The 22,571-nt window shown below is 40.9% G+C and overlaps 1 protein-coding gene and 1 non-coding gene across 4 annotated transcripts in view; one reads left to right on the top strand and one right to left on the bottom strand.

The window, feature by feature from the left end:
- The window catches only part of EYA2 (EYA transcriptional coactivator and phosphatase 2), a 326,053-nt gene that overhangs the window by 7,374 nt on the left and 296,108 nt on the right, over window positions 1-22,571 (top strand). The window lies entirely within an intron of this gene.
- LOC132542824 (U6 spliceosomal RNA) lies at window positions 7,451-7,552 on the bottom strand. Its single transcript, XR_009553789.1, has one exon. It is a non-coding gene; the product is annotated as a U6 spliceosomal RNA (small nuclear RNA).

The raw sequence follows: 22,571 nt of genomic DNA, 5'->3' as shown, positions 1-22,571 counted from the left end.
CTACACACTGAATCATCTCTCAGCCAAAATCCTTGATTGGCAACCCCCTGAAATGCAGAGAAGGGGGGCAGGGGAGATAGTATAATGGTTATGCAAAATAGCTGAGATTATGAAATCATAGATTCAATCCCCAGTACTACCATAAACCAGAGCTTTGCAGTACTCTGGAAAAAAAAATAATATATCAAAACAAAACAGAGTTAGATAGCATAATGGTTATGCAAAGAGACTCTCATGCCTGAGACTCCAAAGTCTCAGGTTCAATCTCCTGCACCACCATAAGCTAGAGCTTAGCAGTGCTCTGGTAAAACAAACAAACAAAAAACACAGAGAGATTGTCCATTGTGTCTCTCAGTTTGGTACCTATTCCAATGCTGATGGAAATTCCTCTTCTTTAGAGAGACAGAAAAGGTGCCTATGCACAAAAGCTGTTTTCTTTTATGGGTGTGTATTGTTTGCATTATTGTGAAACTTTTATTTCAGGGCGTTCTAGAAACATTTGTCTCTCCAGCAAAGGTCTGAATGTCCTTCTTGGTTGGAAAGGGGGTGGAGGGGAAGGAGCAGAGTGGATTCCTGCACCTCTGGCCTTTTGTGTGACTAGAATGACAATGCAAGCTGGAAGCAGTGACTGGATATTCCTACGGTGTCATGTGGCATGGCAAGTTGTGACTTGCCACTTGTGTTGTAAACAGTTTTGGCCCCATCCAGCTGTGAAAAAAAGAATAGAACCCAGAAGATTATTCACCTCTTGTCTGTGATAGGTCTGGATCTCTCTCTGGTGCTCTTCTTACTTTAATAGAACTCCCTGGCAAAATGAATGATTAGGGTGTAGAGAGAAGACTGGTGGGAAGGGAGAAAGAAGATCTTAAGCTCAAATACTCATGATGTCTTTCTTTAGTGTTGCACTTATACCCATAAGAAAGAAATAATGATAGAAGAAAGCTTTTTTTAAAAAAATATTTTCCTTGAAGAGGGATGGAACTGGGAGTTGAGAGATTGAGGAACTTTCTAGTGGTTTTAAGGAGAATCTGTGGTGAGTGCACATATAACAGTGCACAAGGACCTGGGTTCAGCCCCTGGTCCCCACCTGCAGGGGGAAAAGCTTCACAAGTGGTGAAACAGGGCTGCAGTGTCTCTCTCTCTTCTCCTCTATCTCCTCCTCCCCCTCTCGATTTCTGGCAGTCTCTATCCAACAAAGATAATAAAAACAATTTTTTAAAGGCAACCTGTGGAAAAGCTCTACTATCATTTTTTGTACCTTTTTAATTTTTTAAAGTTTTTTTGGGAATAGCAAGTGGTCTATATTTGTTGAATGCTTACTGTGTCTGGCACAGTGCTAAGCCAAAACTTGTATTTTAGTCTCCAGATAGCTTCAATAGGATGGGTTATTGTTGTCATTTAATAGATGCAAACATTAAATCTCATAGAGGCCAGGTGGTGGTGCACCTAGTTAAGCACTCACATTACAGTGCTCAAGGATCAGGGTTCAAGCCCTTGGTCCCCACCTGCCTGGCGAAAGCTTCACAAGTGTTGAAGTAGGGCTGCAGGAGTCTCTCTGTCTCTTTTTCTATCTATCTCCCCCTCCCTTCTCAATTTCTGTCTCTATCCAATAATAAATAAATAAACAAAATTAAAAATATTAAATCTCATAGAGATGAAGTAATTTGCTAAAGCTTACATGACTGTTAGAATCTGAATTGAAGTAAGTTTTGATTCCTAACCATTAGCATATCAAGCCTGATCCTGCTTGTATAATAAAAATCTTCACTACATATCTGCCCTTGTCAGCCAGATTTCCAAGTCAGTTTCTTCTTTTCACCTTAGGCACATCTGCTTATGATGGTATATAAAGGTTCACCTACAGAAAAAACATTCACCTCAGAGATCAGAGGTGTCCACTGATTCTCATAGAATCTTCAACCTGTCCTTGTAGAGATTAAGGAAAATTTAGAGCTGAAGCTATTGAAATGGTGGCTCTGTCTCTATGGCTAATTGGTCTAAGCTATTGCCTTTGCAACTTTTGTGCTAAAATAGCAGAGATGAGTTGAAACCACATGATCTACAAAGCCTAATATATTTTCTGTGTGTCCCTTTACAGAATAAGTTTCCTGTCCTTTCATTCATTATACTTGGAGCATTTTATTTATTTTTATTTTTAAATTTTATTAGTGATTTAATATTGATTTACCAAATTACATATCAACAGGGGTATAATTCCACACAGTTCCCACCACCAGAGTTCTGAATCCCCAGTCTCCCCACTACAAGCTACCGCAGTTCCCCTAAGGTTGTGGACATGGGCTAACCATTATCTCTACGTTTATGCATTATTGTCCCCCTTTTCTTCCAGGTTCAATCCTCTCTTCCCCTCCAAGCTATTCATGACCCTATTACTACATCCAAATGTCATCTCCTTTTCCTTTTCCTCCTCTCTCTCTTGGTGCTAATAGAACTGGAGTTCCGAGCCCTCTTACCCTCTTCCTCCTATCACTTCTCCCTCACTGGGAATATGGATCAAGATAGTTTTTGAGGTGCAGAGGGTAGGAGTTCTGGCTTCTGTAATTGCTTCTCCGCTGGGCATAGGTGTTGGCAGATTGATCTATACCCTCGCTGTTTCTGTCTTTCCATAGTGGGGTAGAGCTCTAGAGAAATGAGAAAGTTCCAGGACACACCGGTGAGATTGTCTGCCCAGAGAAGTTAGGGTGAAGTCATGATAGTGCCTGCCACTTGGTGTCTGGAAGGTGGTTAGTGAACGTGAATCAAAAAGTAGGAATAGGACGTTTTGTATAACATTCACTAACTTATTATTTATCAAGTACCAACTACACGTCTGATACTTTGCATGGTGATGGGGGAAATTACCATTGTATTTATTCTTTCAATTATTTAATTAACGGTGTTGAGCTGTGCTGTAGGATCTGTGATAATTACAGGATATCTGACAAGAAAGACCACTCTGGCAGGTCTGGGAACAGGAATCCAGAGAGAGCATTTTCACCAATATCAAACTATCTCTTCCTTCCTCTAGAGGATCAGAGGGCAGTGATAAGACTTCTTGAGCTTCCAGATGTTCAAGAAGCAGGATGAAGAAAAAAGATGCAACTCTGCAGACCTTCATTCACAATAGTCAGACCATCAGTAAGGGCAGTGCACTGGCTCATATGCCTTGTACTGCCTCATAGCTGTGCCCCACTACCTGCTTCAGATAGATGACAATCCTTATTCCCTTATGGGGTGGTGGGGGCAGGTAGGAGTGAGGGTCTCAGACTGCCTGAAATCAAACCTTGATTCTGACTTGTTGCATAACAATTAAGAGTATGAACTTAGGAAGCAGGTTGCTTGAATTCAAACTCCCCACCCCCTACCTTTGCACACCCCACCCCCTACTCAGCATTAACCGACTATTCAGCTTTTGGCAAGTTAAAAACTTTTCTGAGCTTCACTTTCTTTATCTGTAAAATAGGATGGACAGTAGTGTGCCTACATAGTTAATAGCACAGACACTGGATTCAGAGGAATCTGATCTAAGTCTTAATTCCATCCCATACTAACTGAACACTCTCAGACTAGCTGACCCTCTCAAGTTCTCAAACAGGAGAGGCAGTGGCTGCTGTTCTCTGGGTGGTTGTGAGGGCTAAAAGAGGTGGCACACATAAAGTACATAGCAGGGTGTTTGGCACATAGTAACCACTCAATAAATGGTAGCTTGCATTATTATCACCCCCGTCCCTTGCTACACCTTCAACCCCAAGAAAGCACTGAACATTAGTAAATTTTAATTTGAAAATAAAAGAACACGTTTTAGAACTGCCAAACTGATTTAAAATAATATTCATTAAACAAAATTAAAATATTCTATTAAAGCCAGATTTTGGGCTCAGACCAATATTTTATAACCCAAGCTTAAAAGCCAAGAAGTCCCCAGCCACAATGAAGACATTGTGATTGAACTTGAGACTTCAACGCTGCTATTGAGCAGTCTTTCAAATGCACATTCCCCCCATTAAAATAAAAGGAAAGTCAAGGGAAGGAAAAAAAATGAGGCTCTTGCTTACCCCAACAAATGTTAATGAACTGAAAAAGAAAAATAAAAGATTTCTCATTTTTCCCCCTCCTACCATATCCTGCCAAAGATGCATGGCCCCCTTCTAACCCTAACTTTGAATGGTGCCCACTCAGAATGTTCCAGTTCTGGTAAACTCTCTGAATTAACCTGGTCCAAATTCAGGTGTTCATCAGATTTTACAGATAATAGAGCGTATCATTCAGTGATGAGACTTGGCAGCTCAGCTGCTGAATTTCAGCGCTGAATCCTCTCTCTTTTTTTAATATTTATTTATTTATTTTCCCTTTTGTTGACCTTGTTTCTTATTGTTGTTGTAGTTATTATTGTTGTTATTGATGTCATCGTTGTTAGATAGGACAGAGAGAATTGGAGAGAGGAGGGGAAGACAGAGAGGGGGAGAGAAAGATAGACACCTGCAGACCTGCTTCACTGCCTGTGAAAGCGACCCCCCCCGCAGGTGTGGAGCCGGGGGCTCAAACTTGGATCCTTACACCCGTCCTTGTGCTTCGCCTCACATGCACTTAACCCTCTGCGCTACCGCCTGACTCCCAATCCTGTCTCTCTTAACCATAGTTTTGCCAGTCATAGAACAGAAATACAAATGCCTTCTGAGAAGTATTGTAAGAGTTTCTATTTTTCTATTGGCATTTCACTTTGTGCTATTGCCTAATAAATGAAACTTCTCCAGACTTCTGGGCTTCGAGTTAAAGTACACTGGTACACTTTTATCTGAGAATTTTGAATCAATATTCAGGAATTTTTGGGGATAATTGGGGATTTAAGTTTCCCAATTGAAGGGAAGAAGTAAATTAAAAAAATCTCTTGCAGGAGTTATTCTGTGCCAGGTACTTACACAAAACTCCTAATCTTCTCAGAGAAACAGAATCCCATCATGAACTCATGTCCATTTAACAAGTGATGACACTGGACTGGCTAAATAGCTAAGTTGGATATTGTACTGCTTTGTCATGTATATGACCCAGGTTCGAACTCAGCCCCCACTGCTCTGAAGAAAGTTTCAGTCTGTGGGCTCTTTCTGTCTTTCTCTGCCTCTCTGTCTCTATCTGGAAAAAAAACAAAAAGGTAAATCAGAGAAAGACAAGAGAGGACCAGATGGTGGTGCACCTGGTTAAGCTCACATAGTAGTATGAAGCACAAGTACCAGGGTTCAAGCCCTCGTTCCCTACCTGTAGGAGGGGAAGCTACACAAGCAGTGAAGCAGGTCTGCAGGTGTCTGTCTTTCTCCCTCTGTTTCATCCCCTCACCCTTCATTTTCTTTCTGTTTTATGGAATAAAATGGCTGCCAGGAGCAGTGGATTCATAGTGCTTGCATTGAGCCCTAATGATAACCCTGGGGGCAAAAAAAGAAAGAAAAAAAGAAAATGAAAGGAAGGGAGGGTGAGAAAACAAAAGGGTAGACCTGAGTCTTGGACAGGCCAAGTGGCTGTCAGTGATGACATTCCATTTGAGATCTGTCTAACCCGGGGCACAGGCTGTTTAATCATATGACCTGCTACTATCCTAGAACTGACACTCAGCATTTGCAGAGACTGTCCTGACAGACTTCTTACTTACCATCATCTCTTATGTTTCAGGCATCATCCTTAGTGAAGTCTTTGTGGTCTCCCTCCTAGACACACTTTCCACTGAGAGTGAACTTTTTTCTGGAGCAAATGGAAAAAGTAACCAAAGTCAGTCAGTTGCAACATCCTTCCCTATGGTGACATTCTTTAACAAATATGTGGTTTCTTATTTTGAGGGTAGAGGGGAGTGTGGTTTGTTAGCTCCTTGGCTATGATGTGGGGTCAGGAGGCAGAACTGTTAGGCTAAGAAGCTGTTGGGAAGGGTATAGGGTTGACTACAGCCTCATTACCCACCTGCTGTGTAACATGACATTGGGCAGATCACTGGAGCCCTGTGAGTCTCAGTCTCTTCACCAGTTCATGGATAGATGCCTTCTCTATAGGATTTGTAATATAGCTGAAATACAATGGTGGATGGGCAGCATATTCTGCAGATTCTGAGAGTGGTTTTCCTAAGGGCTTCTCAAATTGCATCCACCCCTTGCAGTACTCAAACAAATGTTTGAAAGTGAAAATTACTTGAGAATTGTTTATTGCCCTTCAGGTAACTACAGTCCAGGGATTTTGCATATCCTTGAAGAATCTATTAGATCTTTTTTAAAAATTTTATTGGTGATTTAATATTGATTTACAAAATTACATGTCAACAGGGGTGTAATTCCATACCATTCCCACTACTAGAGTTCTGAAACTTCAGTTTCCCCACAGCAAGCAACCTCAGTTCCCCTAAGGTTTTAGACATGGGCCACCATCATCTTTACAACTATCTGTCTACATTATATCTGTCTCCATTTATACATAATTGCCTCCTTTTTCTTCCAGGTCCAATTCTTTCTTCCCCTCCAAGCTTCTCGTGACACCATTACTGCCTCCATATGTCGCTCTTCTATTAGATCTTTAAGGGTGGTCTTTTTTATAATATGGCATGGACCCTTTCCATGTTACCTTAGATATGCATACATTTTTTCTTTAGAGTTATATTTGGAAAATATTTATATGCATATATATATATATATATATATATATATATATAGTAAACACATCAAACAAATTATTTCAAAAACTTTTGCTAAGTCAAAAACAGTTGAGAAAGCAAATCTATCAGGTGGTTAATGGTGCAAGTGACACATAGATAAAGTAAAATTTATGACTGAAGTTTGAAAAACTCAAATCTGAGGTTTGAATTATTCCTTGAGATCTGTTCATTGAAATGATATGCTTTGCTTCTAAAACTTGTCCTTGCTTTATGCTAGTAGCAAATCCCTTAAATAACCAGAATCTTTCACTATACCAAGTTGTATTTTTGTACTTTGTTCTAAAGGGAATAGGATGAAACTAATGAGATCTTTCAAGGAAGTCATTTCAGGGCATGCTAATATCTGGGCACATTTGGTATGCATTTTATATCTTAAAAAGAAGAATGGTTGGACTTTGGCTGAATCTACTACTAATAAAAATGATCTCTGAGTACTTAGTACTGGGATTGTCCTACATGAGTATAAGTATCAACTCAATTTATTCCTTTCAACAAGTACTATGATTATTCCTTTTAGTGACTCATTTTAGATGAGGAAGGTAAGACACAGTGATGTTAAGTGAATAGTTCAAAATCACACAGTGAGCAAGGGGAATTTGAATGTAGGCATATGATTCTAGAGGTTTTCATTTTAACCTGTCTGCCTCACTAGTCACAGAATAAGATTTTCCTCCATTTTGAACTTCACTCAACTGGACAATTAATTACGGAGAGGCATGGGACAAAGGAGATCTTAGTCTTGGCTGTAATTTTTCAACAATTTTTAAACCAAAAAAGAGAATCATAAATTTGTGTGTCATTCTAGTGCTGTTGGGGCATGCTAATTTCTGTATTATTCTAATTTTAATATACATGCTGCTGGAGCAAACACTAATTTTTTCATTTTTGACAAGATGTATTTGGATTTTTTTATTATTATCTTTATTTATTTATTGGATAGAGACAGTTAGAAATCAAGAGAAAGAGGGAGGTACCAAGGGAGAGAAACAGAGAGACACATGCAGCACTGCTTTACCACTCACAAAGCTTTCCCACTGCAGGTAGTTTGAGCAGAGGCTCTTCGAACTCCAGTCTTTGAACACTGTAACATGTACACTCAACCAGGTGCACCACTACCTGGCCCCAACAAGATGTATTTGTATGTTCTGTATTTGTAACTTCAAGTGCAGTATGATGCAGGGATAAGATCTGGTCTGTCCAGGCTCAAGTCCAAAGTATTCTACTTTGTAATATTGTATTTACTGTACTTCTTCTGGACTCAGTTTCTGTATTCATGCAGTGAATTTACATCATAAGTTCACAACTCTGAACTGCTCAGAAAAGCACACGATATGCAGCAACTGATTGTCAAATGCTGTTTATTACCTGTTGAGAGAAAGTATGGAAATAGTATCTCCAGTGAGGCACAAATACAATTTACTATAGTTGGGAGTGGAAGAGAAGGGCAAAGTGCCTGGGATGTGAAGCTTAAGCTGAAAAGCAATTCAGATTTTACCAGATGAATTAGTGACTGGTTTTCCTTGTCTAGGAGGAGATGCCAGGATAAGTCCTTAGTGGACATCCTAGAAGTCAGAGCCACCTGGGATTAACAAATGAGGACACTGAGAGCCCCAGGGAAGGGGATTGAGCATAATCACATGGCCAGTTTGTGCAGAACACACACACACTCTCTCTCTCTCTCTCTCTCTCTCTCTCTCTCTCACACCAGAGAAATTTTAAGGACATCAGTTACAGGCAGAGAAGAGTGATTACAAGAACTCTGAGTACTTGTCTGTTCAAACTCCAGTCACTGTGGATTCTAAGTATGTTTTTTATTTTCATTTTCTGTCCCTTTATTCTTTTGTGGAATTTTTTTTTCTCTCCAGAAGCTTCTGCCTACTTTTTGATGCTCCATGAGCAGACTTTCTAGTCTTTCCTTTTTTTTTTTCCCCTTCTACCTTCTTTTGTTACCTTGTCCCATCCTTCATTTCTTCTTGAATATGGAAAACTGAAATTCTCTGCTCATTCATTTCTAATGATACATTGGGCATGAGCTTTGTGCCAAGAACTCCTCTGGACAAGGGAGATGCCATAGAGGACAAAGACAGACCAAATGCACTTCCTGAGGAACTGCAGTTATGTGGGGAAAGACCCCAATGAGCTCCTAAATATGTAAAATAGACAGAATGTCAGATGAGAAAATCAAGAGGAGGTGGATGGAAAGTGTTCAAGGTAGGCAGGTCTCTGAGAAGGCAACCTCTAAGCACAGTGTTGAAAGAGTGAGCAAGCCCTGCCAATATCTAAGGAAGACTATCATAGAAAGAAGAAAAGGCAAGCGAAGTCCTGAGAGTTGCATAGAGGCCAGTGTGAGGTCCAAGAGAAATGGACCTAAGTTGTGGGTCAGAGTGTTTCACAGATACCTATCATGGGGAGATAAAAAAATATATATATACCCGTGTGTCAACGACTGTGCTGTAAACTATTAACCCCCAATGCAGCGAGAAAGTGTGTGTGTGTGTGTGTGTGTGTGTGTGTGTGTGTGTGTGTGAGAGAGAGAGAGAGAGAGAGAAGATGAGGTCTTGGAGGGGGGCTAGGTCCACAGAATCTAGCATTTTATTGACATATTCTGGGTCAGTCAGCCATGTTTGAAGTCAAAATTATAATTCTTCATGATTTTTTTAAAGATATACAGGAAATAAGTTTGAAATCAATAATTGCAATTCCAGGTACCCAAAGGGATCAGAGAAGTAATAAAGTGAACAAGGTAATTAACCAGGAAGAACGGGTATTCTGTGTTGCCTGGTTAATTTTGGTTTTTCAGAAGACACCAAAGTACATTGTTATGAAAAATGTCCTTATTTTTAAATAATGCTGAGTAACCTCCAAAATGTACAAAATGCTCACAGTTTGTGAATACTTTCCCAAGTCTCTCCACAAACCCTGGGAATTTAATTCCAGTGAAGAGGCATTAAACTTTCACTTGCTCTCACTAGTCTTTGCACCAGTTCCTGACCAGAAGGATGCCAAGAGATGCTAAAAATTGTTTCCAGGAAAAAGTAGGACTTGTATCTCATGGGGCCATGGGTTGAGACTTCTTCCAAGGAGCAATCAGTTTGCTTCATTTTTATGTCTTTCTCAGGACTTTTTTCCCCCCCTAATCACTCCTTGTCGTGGGTAGTGAAACATGGTCCAAATTCATCCTCCTTCAGGTTTTCATTAGTTTCATGATGATTATTATTTTGTCATCTGGGGTTGATTTAAAAGTGGTGAAATGTTTGCAGGTTTCATAAATGGTTGTCAGCCACTGTTTAGAATGGCAGAGACTTGTGTTGTTCACATTGCAAGGACTGGGATGATAGATTCCAATTGCTACAGACATAAAGGAGGGGCTTGGAGTATTTCACAGTCAAGATTGGGAACTTGGGTAACTAGGCAGGGACAGTGTGAGGGCGAGGAGAGTTCTCAGAGTTTGAAAGCTCAGAGATGTCCATGGTGACAAGACTGAATTCATAGTCTCCTTTCTTGATTTCATAGCTAGAGTTAAGCAAAATCCCAGTCAGGGGGCCACGTAACTATTGAGATTGCCCTGAATGCAAGTTACAGAAAATTTCCATTTAAGAATATTTTTATGTATTTATTATTGGATAGAGACAGAAATTGAGAGAGGAGGAGGAGACAGAGAGACACCTGCATCCCTGATTCACCACTTGTGAAGTTTTCCCCCTGCAGGTGGTGACCAGGGTGCTTGACCCTGGGTCTTTGTGCACTGTAATGTGAGAACTTAAGAAGGTGCACCGCTGCCTGGTCCCTCAGAAAACTTCTTTCTAAGCTGGTTTGAATCAAGAGGAAATAGAGTGACTCAGGGAAATGAAAAATTCTAGTTTCAGGTACAACTGGTTCAAGAGCTCAGATGGATTGTCTTAGTCTCAATAAAGATTCTGCACTTTGCCTTGTCTACCTTTGAAACTAGGGATAAGGAGTGAAAAAAGTAGATTTCCAAACTGAACCCACCAATATTTGTTAGGAGTGGGCAGATGACAGGTTTCTTGTCGACCCTCAACTGCATTATATATAATGCACTTCTAGATAGGCCTTCTCCAACTCTCTATTACTGTTTATGAACTTTGTACTTTTTTTCAGGCACTGTGTTTCCACTCTGAGTGTACCATCTCATCTCTTTTTCTGCTCAGATACACCTCTAAGGTTGGGTCTTATAAGACACACTCCTTCCACACACACTTTCCCTAAGGTCTAGAGGATCACCTTTTATTTCAAGTAAGTGTTCAGAGCAGAGTCGCATCTTTTCATGGTATGTTTTACAAAATTAGCACTCAGGATTTGGTACACTCCAGCTAAGGGTGGGAGATGCACATTGCTTCCAAGGAAACATTGGGCATGGCTCAGCATCCCTTAGTGTGGAAAGAACTATAATTCTGCCCTTCATATAACCCGGGGCCTCTGGTGATCAGACTATGTCTCTTTCTTCCTCTGAGCTCTGCCCTCTATTATTGACCCCACTGGACTTTTTCTTTTTTTTTTTTTCTGGTGATACTGCAGTGATGTTTGATGCAACACAGAGGTTGCAAGTCAGCAGCCAAGATGCATTTTGTTTGGTCTGCAGAACATTTAAAATAGAAAATGAAGCCAACTTTTGAAAATCTGGACATTTCACACACACACAAATGCAGATTTCTGGATTTCATTAAAAATCAGATCTGTCAACACTGTGCCCATATTTCCACATGACTTCAATTGACTGGGACTTGCATCGTTTTAGATGCAAGAGTCCTAAATTCACCACAGTTGCCCCTGCTCTCTATTGTCTCCCATTATAGAGCCTTAGAACTAGTTTATCACTTGCTGCTGTAGCTTTAACAAGGAAAGAAAGTATTTTCTGTCTCTGGCTGCCCTCTAAAAGTGTAAACTAAGTTAGTTGTTAGAAGTAAAAAATAAAAAAAGTGCATGGTTCATCTTGGTGGATAGCTGAAAAACAGACAAGGTGGATTTTTCAGATGAATTTATTGGAGAATCAAACTAAGGACTCTAGCTTAGGAGAGTCTGGAACCCAGCAAGAGTTCTTTTATTTCTCTAAGAGGATCGATCCAGATATTGGGGCCTAGTGCAGTGATTTTATATATTGCACATATTTTTAATGACTAACGAATTATACACAAAGTAACAACATTTTTATCTATAGGTTGAAGTATTCAAGCAAGGCCATTTAATTAGTTCATTTGTTTGTTTGCTGTCTCTCCTGTTAATCCACTCTTCTGTGAACTTGGTTGGTGATAAACTGCCTTCTCTGTGTATTCTTGATGGTTGGTGAATATCATATGTCAGGCCATTGTGACCCTGCTTCACAGAATCAGGAAATTTGGGGTGTAGTCCCTTCACAAATCAGACCAGGTGGATTCTTTATCTTCCGGCTTACAAATATGGCCACAAAAGATGATTATTGTAGGCTGATATCTTTGACACTTTGTTCCTTCAACATGGGGGTAAGTCAAGATTTCTTCACATTGGTGTTGTTATCATTTTGGGATTAAATAATCCTTTGTTGTGACTGGTGATCCTATGTACTGTGGGTGACATTTGACCTGTCTACATATTGGCCACCTCCCACCCTCCCAGTAGCAAATTATTCCCCATTCTCTAGGCATCCATCATCAGTTTGGCAAAAAGAACTATAACAAGTGAGAAAAATTGTTCTCACTCTGAACTGCTCCAGTGGCAGGCTCAACCTTGGCAGTAGAGGTTACAAGCTGGCTGGTTTTGGTTTAATCGTAGGTGGACTTGCCAAGCATTGAAGCCATATGACTGCTTGTCTAGGATCTTATAGAAGGAATTCAGTGTTGGATGAGAGGTTAAACCATCAAAAGAGTCTATGGAGACTTTCTTAACTTAGTTGAGAGATGACACAGTGGATACACTACTTTGAACATTTTTACAATGAGTTCTGCTATGAAACGTGGGTAGCTATTGATACCTGCTGGAGAGCGGCAAGAACAATCAAATGATCTCTGGAAGCCTTCTTTAGTCTTGTGCTTTGTGTGGACACAAAGACTGAATTTCTCCAAGGCTACTTCAATAACATACACATACATGGTTTACTGCATTCTACAACAGATAATGGTGATCTGGAATGGAAAGCCAACTGAACATGTGTGTCTGAGAGGGAAGTCATTAGTGTAGGATAGTACTGTGAACAATGAGGTGTTTTCCTTCCTTCCCTTTTACCAGGGCTTCAAATTCTGTTACATATCTGATATACTATTTATGCTTAGGCTTCCCATTAGAATAATCATTGTCACCATTCATCCAGTCAACGTGTATTCACTAAACACCTGCTTTGAATGTACTAGGTTAGGTGCAGGGCAAGCAGCTGAGAATAAAACTGACCATATCTTTGCTGTTTTCTGGGAGAAGAGTAATGGACACACACACACACACACACACACACACACACACACACACACACACACACACACTGTGATGGTGAGTTAGGTGCTATGGAGAAAAATACAGGGAGGGAGTATTAAGGAATAGTGGGGTGGGGAGGGCAGGAAAGAGTGGTGTTTTATAAATTAGTTTTGAGTTAAAACAAAGTTGGTCACTATAATTGGTGTGATGCTAATATGGCTCTCTGGAAATAAAAGGCTATGATTTATAGCACTTGCTACTTCCTGTGGTGTAAATTTTTCCTTGACTGATTTTGGTATAACAATGCTTTAGCAATCAGTTCATAAAATTCATGCACACTAAACAATCATCTTTTGCTTGTTAGCCAGGCTGGCTCCAGCACATGCCTGCAGTGAATTTCTTACTGTAAATCATCTGGGAGAAAGGTACACCCAGATGCCCAGAGTGGATGTGTGCCTTGATGATATAGCAAGAGCCTGGAGTCCATTGTAGCTGGAGCAGAGTTGGGGGAGGGGTGCAGGAGATGTTTAGTAGTCAGAGGCAGGTAGTGTGGAGTGTTTAAGGCCAGGTTGGGATATGTGACTTTTACTTTGAGTGTATCAGGAACCACTGCAGGGAGGTCTCTCAGCAGTTATGGACAGGATTTGACTTGTGCTTGACAGATTCTCTCTAGCTATGTTGAGAACAGGCTGCAAAGGAAATCAGCAAGACTTTGGATGAGAGATGGTCATGACTTGGACTGGGGGTTAGCAGCAGCAGGGTTGGTGACAAATAGTCAAATTCTGGATATATTTTCAAGGTACAGCTCCTAAGTTTTGCTGAGAGGATGAGTCTAGCAAAGGACTCCCAGTTAATGTTACCACAAAAGCCTAATGTAATTCTAATGTAATTCCAAGGACTTTTTTTTTTTGCCTCCAGGATTATTGCTGGGGCTCAGTGCCTGCACCATGAATCCACTGCTCCTGGAGACCATTTTTCCCCCTTTTGTTGCCCTTGTTGTTGTAGCTTTGTTGTGGTCATTATTGTTGTTGTTGATATTGTTCGTTGCTGGATAGGACAGAGAGAAATGGAGAGAGGAGGGGAAGACAGAGAGGGGGAGAGAAAGACAGACACCTGCAGACCTGCTTCACCACCTGTGAAGCGACTCCCCTGCAGGTGGGGAGGCGGGGGCTAGAACCGGGATCCTTGCACCGGTCCTTGCGCTTTGCGCCACATGTGCTCAACCCGCTGCACTACTGCCTGACCCCCTCCAAGGACTTTTTAATATGGCCCTGATACCTACCACATGTGCAGTGCCATTACCCTGCCATTGCTTTTATCTTTTAGAAGGGGAACAAGACAAAGGAGAGGCATTATAACAACCTTTCACTGTACATAAAGTTCCTCCAGTGTTGTCTGCGGTGCTGCTGTGAAGCGCCAAAACCCAATCTCAGGGATCTTATGCAAAATAAGGTATATGTTCTACCAATTGAAATATCTCCCAGTTTCAAGATGACTCCAAGGACTTTGATATAGGTACCTAGGATAATGGAGCCAACATTTCCTGAGATAAGGAGGCCAAACTTCTGTGAACTTGAATTTGAGCAAGCACATAAAGGTACCACCATCTCCTTCCATTCTACAAGTAGGTTCTCTTATTATCTCTCTTTGGAGAGGGTGTGACAGTGGGTTGGGGTAGCCAAACATATCCAAATGGTTCTGCTGGAACATGGCCAGGCCTGAACTCTCACTCCTCTGCTTTTCTGCCAACTTGTTATGTTTTATTGACTCTCTTGGTACTTTTTCTCCTCTTGGATTTGAAAAATTGGAGGCAGAGAAACCAACTGAAGAGATGAGAGCCTCAGAGTCGTCCTTTCTTCAGAAAGAGCTTTCCTGCAGCCACTGCAGGCCTAGGTTTGGTTCTGCTCAGTGTGTCCACCACTATGTCCTTTCCACACATTTGTTGAGTAACTCCATAAATAACTTGAAAAAATAGTAGTCAGGGCTGAGGGAAGGTAGCATAGTGGTTTTATATATATATAAAAGAAAAACTCCCATGCCTGAGGCTCTAAAGTCCCAGATTCAGTCCCCACTGACCACCATAAGCTAGAGCTGGGCAGTGCTCTGGTTAAAAAAAAAAGAAAAAAGAAAAGTAGTTAGTCACATAGAAGACTTTGGTTTTGGTTTTGGTTTTGTGAAGATATAGGTTGAGATACACAGTTCTTGGAGTCACCTTAGACTTCTGCACTGTCACTTGGAAAATACACTTCCTAGGTTTTTTCCCTCAGCAAGTTCCATAGTTTTAGCCACCCGAGCCTCAGTTTTTATACCTGTGGAGTGGGAGTACTGGGTTCCTTTCAGATTAAGCGAGGTATGCTCACATGGGGTGCCACTTGGAGGTCAAATGGGGTTTGGGAGGGGGTATTGTTGTTTGAGGGCAGGAATAGGACCATTAAGTTTGATTTTATACAAAAGCTGAATTTCTTTACAGCTGGGATAGGGACAAAGGCCACATTCAAGGATTTGCAAAGCCTATGCTGCCTGAGAGTTTTGTGGTCTAACCTTTCTTTCTCTCTTTCTTTCTTTCTTTCTTTCTTTCCTTCCTTCCTTCCTTCCTTCCTTCCTTTCTTCTTTCTTTCTTTCTCTCTCTCTTTCTTTCTTTATTTCATCCCTTTTGTCCTGGGTGATTAGAGACATTTCTGCCACCTTCCTGCACTGCTCACCAGGTGCCTTTCTCTCTGGAGTCTCAGGAGCCAACCCCAACCCCATAGTCTCCTGCCTTGAGTTGTCATTTGTCGAAAGCAGAACGGCATGTTCTCTCAACAAGCAAATCCCCAGATGTGAACCCATTCAGGGCTGCCACGTTTTTCCTGATGAAATTCCTGACTTAGTGTGTTGTGTTTTTTTAAAAAACACGCCCACTGCCTCCAAAAACCTCAACCAGGGAAGAGAAACATTTCTCGTTGAATTACCAGTTTTTGAAATGGTGTCAAATTCTGCCCCACTTTTGTGACCTAGATACGCCACTCTTTCCACTCCCTGATTCTGTGGAGAGGCTAGATGGCAGAGCACAGATGTTATCTAGGCCAGCCCTTGCCTTGCACCGATGGGGAAACTGAGGCTCAGATAACCAGGGAGGAGCACCACATGCTAAATTGATGTCTCAGAGCCTCTGCCAGACCCAGAGCTCTGGATTCCAGGCTTGTTTTCTTCCTCTTTCATCAGAGGTCACAAACAGGCAGCCTGTGGCCACCTCTACCCCACAGATGTGCTTTCTTTGGCTCAAGAATGTTTTAATTTAAACGAGTTGCCAGAATTTAAAAATCAGGAGATTCCATATAAAAACCCAGGGTTCTGGCTTTTTGTGGACCATTGGGAGAGCTGCCAGATGAAGTCTGCATTCCTGCCTGGTGACAATTGAGGATCTCAGTAATGGCCACTCCCTTTAGCCAGAGCAAGTTTTCAGTTTGCCACAATCACTGCCCCTCCCCCCAGATACTGGGGTTGCATGTCTGTTCCCATCATAGAGTTTCCCTTCCTGGGTCTCTTATGGTAGAACTAAGTGGAAATCATACTGCCATTTTGAACTTCGATTTCTATCAAAAGAAGCAAAATATCAACTGAATCGGTTCGTTGTTTAAAAAATAATGCATATTTCAATGCATTTTACATGTCAAGCGAGTACATCATTGTTGAGAATAGCCAGTACCCTTCATTCAGTGATGCTATCTTCTCTTTCAGTGCCAGCATTATTGGTATGAACTCTGCATGCCAGGCCTGTAGTTGCCACTTATTTTTTTAAGGGAGAATTAAAGTGCTTTGACTTTCATCTGCCCGCTTCTGTAAAATCTGAAATGCTATTAAACCAAAATAAGAAGTTTGAAAAGGATTAAATAGTCTTTAATTGCTCAAGAAAGAGAGTATGTGCTTGTGTGCATGCATGCCTATGTGTGATGTGTTCTTGATTTATGGGATTTCCCTTGAACAGAATTGGACGAGAGAGAGTGTTTTTTTCCCTGGCTCTGAGACTGGCACTTCTGGACTATGCTGTAAATTTAATCAGGGTGTGAAGCCAAGTGGTCTTAGCTCTCTTTTAATGGTATACAAGTGAGCTAACTGGGTAAAAGTTGGGTTAAGATTGATTTTCCTTCTTTCTGGGGCATATTGATGGGGTGGGGTGGGAAGGGCTCGTGAAGATAAGGATTGAGGATTCCAAGTTGTTTAAATGGACATCTCTGGAGCTACTGGGAATGTAGCTCAGTGGAAGACTGTATGCTTCACATGTATGAGGCTCAGAGTTCAATCCCCAGTACCTTTATAAATAAATATATAATTAAAATAATCATTTTTTTCCCTGATGAGTTGACTGAGATAAAGGACTAGCATTTTCAGAAAGCCAGCCATGTGCCAGGTGGTCCTGTGGTGATTGTCACTCTGCTTTCTTTCAAAATGAGTGTTGTAGTGTCCTTTAAATTTTTTGTTATCTTTATTTATTTATTGGATAGAGACTGTCAGAAATCAAGAGAGAATGTGGTGATAAATAGAGAGACACCTGCAACACTGCTTCACCACTTGTAAAGCTTTCCTCCTGCAAGTAGGGACCGGGAGGTTCGATCCCGGGTCCTTGTGCATTGTAATGTGTGCTCAACCAAGTGCATCACCACTCAGCCCCAGAATGTCCTTTTAATACTAAACATGTGCACACTTTAGAGTGTCCTAGGGAAAAGTATATAGAGATAACCTATAAAATAAAATAAATGGGTCCAGGGGCCAGCAGTAGCACACTGGATTAAGTGCACATAGTACAATGCACAAGGACCCATGCAAGGATTCTGGTTCAAGCTATCCACCTGCAGGGAGGTTGCTGCACAAGTAGTGAAGCAGGTCTGCAGGTGTCTGTCTTTCTCTTCCCCTACCTCCCCCTCCTCCTTCAATTTCTGTCCTATTTGGAAAAAAAAAAAAAAAGGCCACAGGAGCAATGGATTCGTAGTACAGACACTGAGGCCCAGCAATAACCCTGGAGGCAAAATAAATAAATAGACGGGTCTGGAAAAATAACTCACCAGGTAAGTAGGACACTTGTCTCGCCATTCACGCAGCCTAAGTACTAAGTAGGGAAGATGACAGTGACACTGGAGGAAGTTCTAATGTTGTGACGTCTCAGTCTGTCTGTCTTTCTATATGAATGCAAAAGTCAGACCAGAGTGGTGAAATCACACATGTGCAAGACCCCAGCAACACTCCTGCCACCACCCCCTGCCCCCAAAAAAGAAAAAAGTGAACACATGAATAGTGTAAGATTTTATAGAATGGAATTTTGAATGTTTAAGAGTCCATTTAAATAAACACTATATAAATAGTGCAGGTAGTTTAAGGACAGAACAGTCTGGTGGGTGGCTAACTTAAATGAATTCTCACCACACTTGGGCATAGTTAGGAGGTCAGTCTACCCCTATGTTTGTGACCCTCCCTAGCATTGTGTACTTCTTCTTAGCACTTAAACCTGGCGTGACATATCTATTTGTGTAATATTCTGCATAATCTGGTCTGGGTACTCAGGTTCAGAGTGGCTAAGCAATTTGTGGAGGTACTGTGCCAGTAGATACCAAAGCTGAGATTCGAACACATGACTCTCAGGCTGCACAGAATCTGTGACCTTTTTTGTCAAACACCAACATGTAGGGCTCAGGTCCTGGCCCATGGCAAAGTGAGGGAAATGAGGTGGGTGGAGAAAGTTTCATAAGGTACGCTTGTTTGATATGAAGAATGACCTATTATTTTCCTTTTCTTTCCATTTTGGGGGTGTTAACATGTTTTTAGGACTGTGAAGTTTCCATTTGTTATTTCTAGACATGTGGCCAGTCAAGATGGCAGCAACTGTATATTTTATATATCCTGTATATATCACCCATTTCCCTCCCCCTTATTTGGGAGGGACTCCTAATTGGTAGAAATCTTAGAGTTAGAAGCTCCTCACACAACTTCAGACTCCATCCATCTGAGATGTTACCAGGTCAGTTGGCAAAATCTCTTACCCACCTACCCACCAACTTCCCTCAGATTCATTTCACTGTCTTCCCCTTATCAAGAGTGAAGGTAGATGTTCATTCTTCACTCCAGGCCTAGTAACACAAAGAAAGAAACTAGGACAATGTCTCCAGCACTTGTCCTCAGGCCTGTCCTGCCAGCCAGAGCCTACCTCCTAAGTGGTTCTTGATTTGACCCAATGTCCCTCTGGGAGAAGCAGGTGTCACCCAGATAGTGAGGTTGACATAGCTTGTGTTTATGGATATGCTCCACTGTTTTGTGTCTTATCACAGTGAAGACTCTTATCCTATTCTACACCAATCTATTGGCTTGTTGGAAAAGTTATTATACATTTTTTGCATAGAAAAACAGAAAAATACACCATGACTTTTCTATTCTTCCTGTTCTCCTCCTCCTCCTGCTCATTCTCATTCTTCTGGTCTCCTTCACTTCTTCCTCCTCCTCCTCTTCCTCCTCTTTCTTTTTTTGCCTACAAGCTTATCCCTGGGGCACTACCCACTGATCCTGGCAACCACTTTTTCACTTTATTGGTTAGGAAAGAGAAGTTGCAAGATGAGGGGGGAGATAGAAAAGGAGAGAAATAAATAGATACCTGCAGACCTGCTTCACCACTTGTGAAGTGTTCCCCCTCCAGGTGGGGAGCCCAAGGGTTTGAACCTGCACCCTGGTATGGGTCCTTGCACTTAGTACTATGTGTGTGTAACCAGGTGTGCCACCGCCCGGCCCCCTATCATGATTTTTCTGACATCCTAACACTAACAGTTCTCTCTCTTCTCAAGGTTTACCGTCACTATCTACTCAATGTTTTCCCTCTGAAAATTAGCTTACTGTTGACATCCCCTTCAATTCCTCTGAGCTTAGCAATTAGCCAGCTACCCCCCCCCCCCCCCAGCTCATGCTGCTAAAACAGTGATCTGTGATTCATTCCTATTTGGGGAGTTACCTGGAGAGGTGGGAGGAGGCTATCACAGCTATCACAGTGGTGACTTCAAAACAGAAATACCCCAGACTTCTCTTCAAAATGCTTCCAGTCTTGTAGGTGAAATAACACAGGTCCAACTGTTTACCCAGGACTGTGTGTTTAGGCCTCACGTTAAGGGCTGGAGAACAAAACCTTTTGTGACTGCACAGCTCTTTACAACTCACAAAAAGGAATTCACAACACTTTTCTCCATTTTAATAGCTCTGTCTTGGACAGTGTCTGTATCCATTCCACTTTCTGGTTCTTCTTGCTGGCTCTTACTGCACTTGTAGGTCACTTTATTCTCCAGTTTCAGGTATAGAGCAGAGGCCAGGTGTAGATCTGACTCCTCAGCTCTCGGTGTTGATGGACAATCTTGTCATTTCATTCCTGTCCTCAGGAATTGGATTAAACACAGGTCTGAAACACAAGTAGACCCACTCCTGAAAAGCTATCTAGAATTACTGGACAATCCCTTCTCTGCAGTGACTAGATTTTAGTAGAATATAGTTATCATGCTTAGAGAATACCAGCTTGAGAATGAAGGCAACTCAGAGAAAGATAAGCAAGATACAGAGGCATGATATTCTTGCTAACATCATCTGACATTCTGGACCCAGCCCTTCCTAAAGCTAGAAACCATAGTTTATTCAATTATTTTTCATTTACTTAGGGAAATTTGTACTTTTCTTCTACTTGCACCAGACAAATACAGTTGTTTTTTTTTTCCATTTATTCAATTGTTCTGTTTCCTCTAGTCATAAAAAAAAAAAAAAAACTACCCTTTCACTTATAAAGCCTTCTTGAAAGCCTTGCCATATTGATTGGACTCACTTCTAGGAGACAGTAGAGACTGAATTTTGCTGGTAAAGTATCTAAGATGCTGAAAGGAAATGAAGCAACTTAGATTTTTACTATTGGGGTGTCTTCACCCGTTTTTAGTTTGATGAAAAAAAGTAATTTTAATACTCATAGTTCCTCTATTGCAGGAGAGGGTCATGTAAAGGCTTTCGGTGGTCAGCCCGAGGTCAAGGAAGACTGCATCAGAGAGGCATAGTAACATCATGGTAGTGATTTTAGAAACATCTAGAAATTTTCTGGAAGACAAGGAAGGAAATAATAGTTGACCGCAATTACCTCTGGGAAATGAATGGAAGAGAGGAGCACTTAGTTTTCATTTCATATACATTACATTCTGAAAACCTTTGCTAAGGACATGGATTGTTTTTATATTCAAATAAGCAGTGAATTCTCAGAATGTGTTAATAGCTGATTTTCATCTGGGACAATTCAAGTAGCAAACAGTGAATCACAACCCTTGGTAAAATATGAATTCATGAGTTGTCCCTATAATAAACAGTTAAGTAAATACACAGGGAGAGAGGAGTTTTCTTGTTTATAGTAGAATAATAAGGACCACCTGGAAATGTAGATGGTAGGCTGTTTTGGAGCCACGTTATGTTACAGACATTATAGTAAATGTTAGTTTCAGCAAGAAGTGTCCAAGATACTAAGTCTGGGGTGGTAGTTGCTGATAAGTTCTTAAAGGATCTCCCCACAGGTGGCTTGTTAATTTCAAGGGAAAATCTGCTTTGCAATAGAGAAATAAGATTACACATTGGCAGGGACATTGTATTGACATCAAGAGTAAATTAATGGTAGGCATGGGATAGATATCCTGAGATGGACACACCGTCTCCCAAGTGCGTCGATCGAGAATGCATAATCTAAATTTAACACCAGTTAAACCTAGAACATAGGTCATTCTATTACAAAAAAAAAAAAAAAAGGCACCTAATTCTTCAAAAAATGTCAGTGTTGTTAAAGACTAAGAAAGATATGATAATGTTTTAAATTAATGAACATTAATGTAATATGATGACAGGGCTAGAGCAATGTTTTACCAAGTAGGGAACGTGGCCCGGGATTGTGTCCCCAGCATCACTTGGGTACCAGAGGAAGCTCTGTGGTGTCTTTGTCTCTCTCTCTCTTTTCTTTCTGTGCATGACTGAATGGAAAAGTGCCTTCTTAGCAGTGAAGTTGCATATATACAAAGCCCCAATTCCACCAAATATATTACTTCCAATACAAGAATATATATATATATATATATATATATATATATATATATATATATATCATAGTAAATGTAGCACATTATAATGTATTAAGTAATAAGATACAGGATGTTATGCCATCGACTCCTCAAAGATCCATAACATCAGGCACTATCAACATGCCTATTTTCACAGAAGATGAAATTGAAGATCCAAGTAGTAAAGGTGTCCCAAGACCCACATAGCAAAAACAGTTATCTCAACCAAGTCATTCTCTCTCTTCAGAGCCCATAACCTCATCTTCTAATACAGTATGTCCCCAAGTACAAGATACCTCATGGACAAAGAGTATTAGGTATTCACGCAACAAAGCAAGGGTAATATTAAACCACTAAGTGATTTTTCAAATCTCATTTCTATTCCCTTTCAATTTTATTAAATC

Source organism: Erinaceus europaeus, chromosome 1 (genome assembly GCF_950295315.1).
Source record: "Erinaceus europaeus chromosome 1, mEriEur2.1, whole genome shotgun sequence".
NCBI classification, from domain to species: Eukaryota; Metazoa; Chordata; class Mammalia; order Eulipotyphla; family Erinaceidae; genus Erinaceus; species Erinaceus europaeus.
The sequence above is the reverse complement of the archived record's forward strand: the minus strand, read 5'-3'. Positions and strand labels throughout refer to the sequence as shown.